Source organism: Sinocyclocheilus anshuiensis, unplaced genomic scaffold (genome assembly GCF_001515605.1).
Source record: "Sinocyclocheilus anshuiensis isolate Anshui unplaced genomic scaffold, SAMN03320099.WGS_v1.1 scaffold257, whole genome shotgun sequence".
In the NCBI taxonomy this organism is placed as follows: Eukaryota; Metazoa; Chordata; class Actinopteri; order Cypriniformes; family Cyprinidae; genus Sinocyclocheilus; species Sinocyclocheilus anshuiensis.
The window spans coordinates 1,198,704-1,210,552 of NW_015539889.1; the positions used below are offsets into that span (position 1 = coordinate 1,198,704).

Sequence of the window (11,849 nt, forward strand, 5' to 3'; positions counted from 1 at the left end):
CAGAATTTTCATTTTTGGGCGAACTAACCCTTTAACTACAGATGAAGACAAAGGGAGGTAAAGTGTCAGTAAACAGAATAGATAACAGCAATTCAGAGCAGTTACACTCAAATACTGGACAAAGAAACCTATTGAAAAGGGTTAGTTCACCCAAAAATGCACATTCTGTCATTATTTACTCACCCTCATGTTGTTCCAAAACCCATATGACTTCCTATTTTTCTGTATGACATTCTGCTCTCTTCAATACAATGAATGTAAATGGAAACCAGGGTCTGTCATGCTCCAATATAAATTAAAAAATGCACCATAAAAGCATCTTAAAACTAGGCCAAATGTATTTTGTGCTTCTAAAATCATATAATAGCTTTTTAAAATTTGAGTCATTAGTCAATGAAAACTGCTTGGTATCATTGGTCACCATTCACTTTCGTTGTATGTAAAAGAGCAGCCAGGACAGTCTGCAATAAATATGAATTTTGTGTTCCAGAGAAATAGCCACATACTATTTAAAACGTACAGGTAAAAGGGCGAGTAAATTACAGATTTTTCATTTTGGGGGTGAACTAGTCCTTTAAGTTGTACTACCCGTTTTAAAAAAAAAATACATCCTTCTAAAATTTGGGGGGAAAGTCAGTAAGGAGTTTTCTGGCTTTCTTTTCTCACCAAATTTGCTGTGGATGTAACTGAAAAGAAGTAACTATTTACCTTAAAAAGGCAAAACCTAATGTAAGGTGTTCTTTCGTTTACTTAAGCCTGATTTAAAGGCAAATAGACCACAATACCTTGCCTTCTCAGAGGCTTTTAAGACCTAATTAGTCTCTTGTGCCTTTCCAGGCAGATGAGAGGACTACAAATACACAGAGTCAGAAAACCAAGGAATATTCTCTTTTGAACCTACTGAGAAGTCACAGAGGGAAACTGGCATAGAAAAAACTAATGAAAATTTTAAGGAGAATAAGGCCATGCAAAACTTATCATGAGAAGCCAGGATGCGCCTTCAATAGAGCAAGGGGAAGTTTGAGTCAGACCATTATACGTTTATAAAACCTTATGTTTAGCTGGTTACGGTATGTAAATGCATTAATGAAATCATCTCAGGTTTGACAAGTTGTCGCAAGGTGTGCATTGAAGCTGAACAGAACAGCAAGTTTTCTGTCACTCCTACTCAAATGTTTGACAGAGCGAGTTAGAACAGTGCAGATAACGGATGTGATAATTGACGAAAATTATAATGTGACCATATCGGTGCCAGTTGGAGCATGTTGTCAGTCATCCCTTCAAAACACTGTAGGCTGTTTCTTTGATATTCAACATATCAATCAATACATTTCCGGAAGGAAATATCAGTGCATGCCAGGCAGAAAAAGAAGACCAATCACAATTCAGTATGCAAATATGACAATGACATCAACAATCAATTAGAATTTCAATACTGTATCATTGTAAGCCAAAGGAAGACTTTCAAAGGTTAGGAAAATTTTGTCAAATAAATTAAGCAACAAAAATAAGTGAATACACACAGTTTGGCATGTACTTGTAAGGAAATATTTGTATCAGAAACAATGTTTAAGAAGGTACACGAAGAAAGACAAAAACAAATATAATGTATACTGCACTGACATCCTTTTTTGTTTGCATGCAAACACCGAGACAGTATAAAGAAGAGGGTTAAAATAATAGAAATGTGTATGATGAAAATCACATACAACGATACAGTACAAGACAGTGAGCCAACAGCTCACAGTAGTATGAGGGTTGCAGGCCACTGCCCCCTGTAGGAGAGCAAAAGTACTTTACCTTCTTCCCATGCATTCTTTCATTTCCTTTCATCTGCCTCCACCTCAGTATGTCATTATTTGTGAGTGTGTGTAGGTGTGAATTTGTATAGATATGCAAATAAAGAGCAAGTCTAGGCTAAATTAGTCTGATAACCATGATCCAAAGTGCTTTGGCTTTTTGTATCACTGTGGGACAAGACATCTTTACATAATCAGGATCACTTCAAATCCCCATTTACACACTCAAACAGTAAAAGGCAAATTTTCATTATAAAGCTCTTCAGGTAAAATTTATTTAACTTGCTTCAAGTAAATTTATCTTGTTTTAATTATTTTTTAGATATTTTTACTATATATATGATGAAAACAACAAAAATAAAATTATTATTTTTGCAGTGTATCCTATGGAGATGATGGAAAAAGAAGACAGACGACAGAAAAACTGGGTCAAAGATATGCATTTCATAACTATTGTATTTTATGTGTTTTACAAAAAGTTCACCCACTTTGTGTTGGCTCACAAAAATCTCAAATCTGCTTGTCAACAACAGTTATTATAATGCAGTGTACTGCATGTGTCCAGTGTGAATGCAACTGCTTTTGTTTTTGAAATAGAGCATGACTGACAGCGAGAGATGCGAAGATGAGGTTTTTTTTTAGCTCTCGGAAATGCTAAGTATTGAGCTGTGTGTTCTGAAGACATAACATTTCCATCTCTCTTCATTCCATCCTCCTCATCCGTCACGTACAGCGTCTGGCTATTGTCACTTTTAATTTAAAACTGCTGCAAGGCCCACAACTACAGCCTCTTATTCCAAAACAGCCTTGTCTCTCTGCTCACAAAGACCGTTAGCCAAATACGAGACTATGAACCGCGCATTAGGGACACATTAACATTCTCCTGTCTGCACCATCTGTGCACTCAAGCAGCGAAACCTTGCTGCTGGCAAAAAGATATCCATGTAGCAATTTTGCATTTGGTCTTCTGAAATCTAACAGGCAGCTTACATTAATAATATATACAGGAGTGATTACTGAACATGCAGCAGCTCTTAGGTAGCACTGATGGTCTCTAGTAGAGGTGAACTGTTATAGAACTGTAATATTATCTAATGTGTAAACGCTATTATAAGACCAGAGGACGGAAGGTACAGAATTTCTGCATCAGAGACCAAGTCTGCAATCACCTCGAAACTGGAACATGCTGGAAATGTCAGATGGACAATTTCATTGTTTTCATGTAGATTTACCCTCTGTAGTTTGCTACAGGCAGTTAAAGAGGTGATAAAGTATGCTGTTTGGATATATGATGACATGAAGTTATCAAACTATAAAAACACAGTCAGAAAGATGCTAGGAGATGCTGTTTTTTTTTAGTTTAAATTACGTTTTTTAAGCATACTTCATAAATTCATTATATTCTGAAGCACTGTATAAAAAATCTTAAATGAGATTTTTGAAAAAGAACTGATCAAAATTAGAAAACACTTAAAGATACCTACAAGTTATTGGTGTTAATATGGCACCTGGTGCTAATTTCTTTAATTATATGACAAACCCCTTTTAACTGGCAGCATTCCTCTAATTTTCACTGAGATGGCAGACACTCTAAGGTGGTTGTGCAGATGAAGGCCAAAGGGATGACCCTCAGCCATTGCAAGAGAAGCAGGTCATTCCAAATCTGTGATTTCTAGAATACTGCAGCTTTACAATGACACTAATTCATTCAAGTCCCGCAAAAAGGCTGGAGAGAGGAGAACTCGTCCAAAGTTCACTTTAGTGATGAAAGCAAGATTAATTCCTCAATTGTAAGTCGCTTTGGCTAAAAGCATCTGCTAAATGAATAAATGTAAATTTAATTTATTTGGGTCTGATGGGAAACATTATGTTCGGTGTCAAGCTGGGGAAAGACTGAAGCCCAAGTGCGTAAAGAAGTCAGTGAAAGGTGGAGGAGGAAGTGTCATGGTTTGGGGGATATTTTCTGCAGCAGGAGTTGGGCTCTTATACAGCTACATTGAGGGTGAATCCAAATGTTTATCTGAACCTTCTTCAGCAACATGCAGTTCCTTCCCTGCAAGCATCTCCCAATCAGCCTGCAATTTTCATGCAAGACAATGCCCCCGTCACACTGAGAAACTGGTAAAGCAGATCCTTGAAGCTAAGAACACTGAAATAATGAAATGGCCAGCCCAGAGTCCTAATCTAAACCCAACTGAAAATTTCTGGAAAATACTTGGCAACAATGGCTAAAAAACCCACTACAGTCACCGAACTATGGAAGAGAGTGGAAGAAAAGTGGACCAAGATCACACCAGCGCAGTGTGAGAAACTAGTGATGTCCTGTGCACTCTTAAAAATAAAGGTGCTTCAAAAGGTTCTTCAAGCGATGCCATTGAAGAACCATTTTTGGTTCCACAAAGAACCATTCAGTCAAAGGTTCTATAAAGAACCATCTCTTTCTTACCTTTTTATAATCTGAAGAACCTTCTTTCGCCCCAAATAACCTTTTGTGAAACAGAAAGGTTCTTCAGATGTTAAAGGTTCTTTATGGAACCATTTAGACAAAAAGGTTCTTCTATGGCATCGTGAAGCACCTTTATTTTTAAGAGTGTGGCTTCAAAGCAGGGGCCTCTACAATTCCTACTAATTTCTGACAGCTGTAACCCTCCAAAATTTTAGTTGTAAACTTCTTTCGTGCTACAGTAGTTACTTTTCTCTAATTTTGATCACTATGTTATCCAAAAAATAAAGGTTTTTGTTGAAATGCTTTGGATATTTTGTCAAAAATGTTAGTAAAGCTAATATTCCTTCAATTTTTGAGCTATGAAGATTAACAATATTTCAGAAAAAAAGGAATTATTTATAGATTGTTCTCTCATTTTGATCTTCACTGTGTGTATATATATATATATATATATATAGATGACACTTTCAAATATTTAAATATTGACCTTTATTTAAAAAAATAAAATTAAATAAAAAAATAAATAAATAAAAATGACAAAAACTTATTCTAAAGCTTAACCTAAAATTAAAACAATAATAATCGAACAATACAAGCCAATTCAAAATATTAATAAATATAATAAATGAATAACATAATTATAGCAAACCTAGTATGAATTCAGTTTAGACCATTTCTTGATTTTTAATGTCCTGTCACTTCACTGACCCATCAATACAAATGTCAAAAGGAATATTTTTCCTCATTAAAAAGTTTTAGACAAAGAATATGAATACTTTTGAAAATATGAATAGCTGAACACTCATCTGATCTCTGTAATCCTCCTGTTATTGGAAACATTAGATAGTGGAGAAAATGTATCATAGCTGACTGCAAATTTGCATTTCTAACATTACTAGCTAAAACTTATGACCTTGTGTGATGCTGAAATACATCCACAACGCTAGGTGTCCCTATAGGTCCATTATGACTACTGTATCAGCCAGCTAGTCATTGTTGGGTATGTAAAGATCCAGGGGTGCTAACAACTAATTTTAGTACTTTGATTCCTAATATGTCCTCTCATTGTGCAGATAATCCTGGTTATTAGCAAACACTTCATATATGCACTAGTCGTCGCCTACAGTGACCAGCGTCTGCCATTACATGTCATAGTTTTAAGCCTTTAATTGGAGCTTTAACGCCAACTTCTCCCCTCTCGATATTTTCACAGCCTTTAAACCCAGCTGAGACAGCGCTTTCAGGCACATTTATATGCCAACATGAAGATTCTTACCTTTGTTCTGCTTGTGGCCCTCCATGAATTATTCACCCGGCAATGGTATTGATCTGATCTTGTTGGCTTAGTCGATGAGCAAAAGACTATAATTACAATCAAGCCACACTTAAAAATGCTTATGGCAGTTTTATGTGCTACTGTTGCACCAAAATTATCAGGAACAACAGCTCCTGGGTCCATGAAAACTTAATTAATAGGCTGGGCTAATTAGCAGAGGAGGTGATTCATAGGAAGGAGAGTGCAATAAACTGCAAATTTGATGGAAACATGTTGATTTACACTAATTAAAGGAAGGATATGATGTTAATACTAGTGGTTGACTGATATGGCTGGCTGATATAACTCTTTCCCCGTCAGCATTTTTAAAAATCGTTTCCGGTTTGAGTGTACGCTGGCATGTCTGTCTGCTGCTGCTCTCAGGTACTATTTTCTACTTGTTTATGGACTTCTTGGACATTTATTTTTCGTAATCTTCTTCCCTTTCCCTCATTGGCCTATTGCAAGCCTTCGATCCCCCCATACCCCCAGTTTGTTGCGTATAGACCCATGGGTAATTCTCCACTTTCTCTCTGGTCTGTTACTTGCTACTACATTTTGGGTTTTAAAGGTCTGGGGCATTCTTTTCCAGTCTGCTCTTTTCCTACCCAAGGATTTTTCTGGGTGGTTCTTGTGGTGTTCAGGCTTGCGCGTTCTCTAACATGGCCATGCAGACTGGATAGAAAGAGTGTTGTTTCTGTGCTTGCCTTTTTTTTTCAGCTCTTTTACTGTGCAAGGCAGGTCAGCTATAGCCGTTTTAGTGTTCCTCACAATATTTTTTCTGCAATGTTTTTTTTGCTACTTATCTGCCGAGTTTGATCATATATCAGTCCATTTGGTTGTTTGTATTTTTTCTAGTCTTTTATTTTGTTTTAATTCTGTTGTATATTTCCTCTACAGCACTTTGGCTTCACCATCTGTTGTTTTTAAATGTGCTTTATAATAAATCAGTAAACAAAACTAAAAAAGTTCCCAGCCACCGCAGCAACATTTTGAACAAAGCTGAGAAAATCAGGTTTTTGTAAAAGATTACGGCTGGATCAGATTCAGGATGATGATCAAAACATAGATGGAATAGATCGCTTCTATCAACACATCCAAAGCTTGCACGGTCCTAAACCACTTCCTGGATTGTCATTTCATTCAGTAATCTTAGGCAGTTTTGATTTATATAATGATTAATGTTTGATGTTCGCGTTATTTTACATATACATCTGCTTACATATGCGATCGCTTGTTTCTGCTTCTTCCTCACCGTGTTTTGATCCAGACATTCAATACTCTTTCAGAAGACGTGTACTAGCGGAAAACACGGAAAGATGGAAATTTCCATCAGTGGCGTGGAAAGAGATAATAATTATCTTTAAAAAGTTGGGGGTCAGTAAGGGGTTTTTTTTTTTTTTTTTTTTCGAAGTCTCTGGTGCTCACCAAGGCTGCGTAAATACATATAACTTTTAATGTTACAAGAGATTTTTATTTTTAAAAATTACAGTTCTTTTGAATTTTCTATTCATTGGATAATTTTGAAAATCTCGGGTTTCCACAAACATATTAAGCAGTACAACTCTTTTTAACATTGATAATAGTAAGAAATGTTTCTTAAGCACCAAAGCAGCATATTAGAATGATTAAAATTAAAATTCAGCTTTACAATTACATTTATAAACTACATTTTAAAATGTATTAAAATAGAAAACACACATATATATACAGTGGGTACGGAAAGTATTCAGACCCCCTTAAATTTTTCACTCTTTGTTATATTGCTCACCAGAAGATCAGGTTATTACGAGGTAAAAAAAAAATTAAACATGCATGGCTCACAATAAGAATCATAACATAAGAAAATTGATGAAAATGAGAATTTTCATTTCATTTCATTCTTTTCAGCAGAGACTCTCTTAGTATACTTTCACTATAGATGACATATATTTTGCCTTCTTTTCGTTCAAATTATCTTGAAAAACTATATACTGTAACACCATCACTGAAAACCTGACAACATAAAGAATTATGGATGTCAGAAATGAGTGTGACAGCTGTCATCTGAAACTCTTTGTAGCTGATTGCCCATTTAGAGCCCTGCTGCTTAATTCAACTCTTTACCTCAGAGTCCTTGGTTGTGAGACAGCTCTCTTTTTCATTCTGTTATCTCATCAAGCACTTCCTTGTCTCTTTCGCTTCATCCAGCTCTCTCTCTCGCTCAGGTGAGCATGACGTCAAACTAAATATTTTCTGCTCACCTTCACTGTCCCCAATGTCCACAGAGAGAAGCTAGATCACAATGAGCATGCAGTCTCACAAGTGCTTAGCTGCTTTGGTGTTAATTAATTTGTATGTCAGCCTATAAATACACTTGTGACCAAGCAAATAACATGAAAAGGATAAATCAGTGACTGGCATATGGCTGATAACCATGTGAAGTCTACACTCCCAGTTAAGGACCATAAAACCCGTAATTTAGTGAGAATGATTAAAGAAGAGTCATATTTTATTAAACAGCAGGATAATGTACCATCTCAGCACTGCATCGGATATGACATATTCTACTGCTGCTAAGAGCAACACAGTGGCTTCTTACAATATTCATATCTAATCTCTAAAGAGATCATATAATACAAAATTACTTTTTTCTTTTGAAATAAGAGAGATTGGTATACATTACTATGTATACATACGGCAAGTCTCAGAACTGTCACAACTTCTTTCCCTCTATTATTTCCGAAAATCTTCCCCTTTGCATGTTTTTGAAAGAAGCCTCTTATGCTCATCAGGGCTGCAATTATTTGATCAAAAATACAGTAAAACTATAATATTGTGAAATATTATTACAATTTAAAGTATATTTTAATCAATTTAAAAATGTAATTTATTCACGTGATGCAAAGCCGAATTTGCAGCAGCCATTACTCTAGTCTTCATTGTCACATGATCCTTCAGAAATCATTCTAATATGCAGATTTTTTGCTAAAGAAATCAGACCGAGATGCATTTTTTAGGATTCTTTGATGAATAGAAAGTTCAAAAGAACCACATTTCTTTTAAATAAAAATATTAATTTAAAAAAAGTTTAATTCTAAGGGTCAAAACCTTGGGAAAAGAAACTCTTAAGTGGACCACAGGGGGAAAAAAAGTGTCAAAAATGCATGACATGACCGTTTAATGCTCTTATAAGTTGGTAAAAGAACTACAGAAAAAGCCATTACCTCATTACACACTGTAAGATCATGTACAATATTATAACACACTTGACAGTCCTAAAGAGTAGCATTGCCATTATTGGGTAGTGATTGCCATGGCAATCATCTTAATGACACACTTAACAGCCAATACTAACAGAGCCATGACAACAGAAGAAAGCATGTTTCAGCTGCAGAAGAGTCCAAGCTGTTGCATATAAGTAATCAGAGTGCGGAGTTATTGATTTTGCCTTTGATTATCTCGTCTACAGCGTCAATTCCATTGACTGACAGAGTGAAGTTGGAAAAGGACTGCTCACCTGATGGGCATCTAGATCGATGATGGTGGCCCTGGCAACTCCCTCCACCCTCTCAAAGAGAAACTGCAGAGGGAAACACACAAGGGAAGCAGTTAGGTTGTGCCTGACAGAGGAACAAATTGCAAAGAGGTTTGTGGATCTCATGACATAGCAACAATGTGTGGAATGAATGTGGAAAAAAAGAAATCAATGGATGAGTTTCAGTAAAAAGATGTTACATGAATACCGAACATGATATCTGTACCCATGAGTCCATGCAGGATTTTTTTTAATGAAAGGATAAATTCAGATGCTGGTTTGTTTGAGAGAGAGAAATGCTACATGAATTTCCACAGTAAAAAGGTTCAATGATATGTTTATGCAAGTAATCCTCTTATCTTTAGTCTGTTTATTTCTTAAATAGAGTAAAATTACATTACTTTTTAACATGAGCAAACAGCAACTATACTGAATATGATCTAAGCAAATCCACAACCCAAAAATGCTAATTTCCAAAGTAAAAATGTTAGCCAATAACAACAGCATGTTTAAATAAGAGTCATAAAGTTACAGTAGTAAAACAATACTATATTTGATTTATTTGGAGATGTTCGTCATCAACTGATTTAGCTCCTTATGTAGTTTAAAAAAAAAACTGACTACTGTATATGCATTTAAAAACTATTTTCCAAAGTTTTTTTTATTATTCATTATTCTTTATTCACTTATTTTAAATATATGATATTATTTTTTTATATTTATTCATAAAAATATATTCTTAAATGACTGAATAATAATTTTGAATAAAAAGAGCTGAGTAAAAAACTATTCACTCAAACGTTAGTAAATCGCGTTGCATGATTCATTTTAATACTCTCCTCCCATAAATTTTGCGTCTGAAATGTCAGGCACAAATATAACGGTCCACGCCTTTTCAGCGCTAATTCTTCACTGCGTGTTAATTAGTCAATCCTGACAGTACTATTTTACCACCAAAAGACGGTTTGCGCTGGTGCAAGCTGTTAGTAAATCTGGCCCATAAACTGTTCAAGCCACTGAGAATTTTTAATATTATTCATAATTCATTCATATTATTTACAACTGTTTTACATGACTAATAAATTGCTAATAGGGGCCCATTTTGCAATCTCTAATGTTCTGATGCAAACATCCCACCTTGATAGCTAGTGTGATGTCAGCGTAGGCACAGAAACCTCCTCCTTTGTCACTAGAGCAGTGGTGGAAGCCTCCTCCTGCAAGAAAAGCAGAAAGGAGCCTTTAAAACATTGCCTCAATGAATGCTGTATAAAAATGGTACCTGTTTTCCAGTGCCACTAAAGCCCTATTCGCACAGGGATTAGTATTACTTGGTGACTTCCAGTCATTTGTAATTATTGCGGAGGTTGTCTGTGATCTTAATCCCATGCGAATCCACCATGTCTGTAATTTGTAAAGTAAAAATTCCCCCGCAAATGACCTACCATATTTCGCCGAACACCGAGGTCCTGTGCTAATATTAGTCCCGTGTGAATCGGCATCTCTGTGATTCGGCCAGCATTTGGCGGGTCGCATATCATTTTTCGAGGTTTTTGTTTGCTGTGCGCCTTTTTATCCATCTTTCGCGAAGAATGGAGCTGCGTTGGAGTGTTTGATAGTATTTTGGGTGCTGTCATCATATCGCTACACCATACAATTTGCAGAAAGAGAAAGCTGAAAAGGTTTTGAGGTTAATGTGGTACAAATAAATCAAGCATAAAGCTTGAGATATTATTTTAACCTGGTGAAATGTAAATGACACAGCGCACCAAACTATATTAGTTTATTTTTTTTAAATCCATCTGGACCATAGAACGGGACTCTCAAAGCCTTGACATCCGGGTATCCGGGAGACAAGTCAGTAAATTCGAGAAAAAACACAGGCTTCGCTTATCCCATGCGAATGCACCCCACGAAATTCATATGTGGGGGGGTAATTTCAAAATCACACAAGGTCCCCAGATAATACTAATCCCGTGCGAATAGGGCTTTTGATAGCGTGCAGACTTTTTTCCAAGCTCTTCACCTTTGGAATAATGTGGGTAACCAAACAGTTGCTGGTCCCCCACTGACTTTAATAGTAGGAAGAAAAAAAAAAAGAAAGTCACTGGGGACCAGCAACTGTTTAGTTTCCCACATTCTTCAAAATAACTTTTTATGCTCAACAGATATATATATATAAAATAAATAAGTAAATAATAAAAAACAAATTGTGAATTATTAATTGACAGATCTGCAACTAACAAACTTTTGCTTATCGGCAAGAGGGTGACAGTCTTAAAACAGCCAAATATCATCTGATTTAACATCCTATAGCAGATATATATAAGTTTATCACTAATTAAGACAACAACTGTGATCACAATTATCATTATAATTAAAAAATAATAATAACTCAATTGTGGTTCAATATGAATATTTCTACACCTACACTGCTCGATTGTAAGAAAGGGACAGGGTTCAAGCGGACTAAATATAAAGGGACAGGGTTCCGGCACACAGTACCAGAGAGAAGTCATTTTACTAGAAGATCAAGTTATGACATGATTTTAATAAAAAAATAATGAGGTAAAATAAAATTAAACAGCCATGGTTAACCATAACATATCAAAACTGATGGAAAAATTTCAGTTCATTTCATTTTTTTCAGCAAAGATCTTTCACTATAGGTGACATATATTTTGCTTTCTTGATTCAAATTATCTTGAAAAACTATAAAGCACCCATATTACCTCACTGAAAACCTGAAACATAAAGAATTACAGATGTCTCAGA

At 35.6% G+C, this 11,849-nt stretch overlaps 1 long non-coding RNA gene across 1 annotated transcript; it reads left to right on the forward strand.

The window, feature by feature from the left end:
• The first annotated feature begins 3,011 nt into the window (after positions 1–3,011).
• LOC107685649 (uncharacterized) lies at positions 3,012–11,162 on the forward strand. Its single transcript, XR_001633974.1, has 3 exons — positions 3,012–3,021; positions 9,669–9,676; positions 11,061–11,162. It is a non-coding gene; the product is annotated as an uncharacterized LOC107685649 (long non-coding RNA).
• Positions 11,163–11,849: the final 687 nt, after the last annotated feature.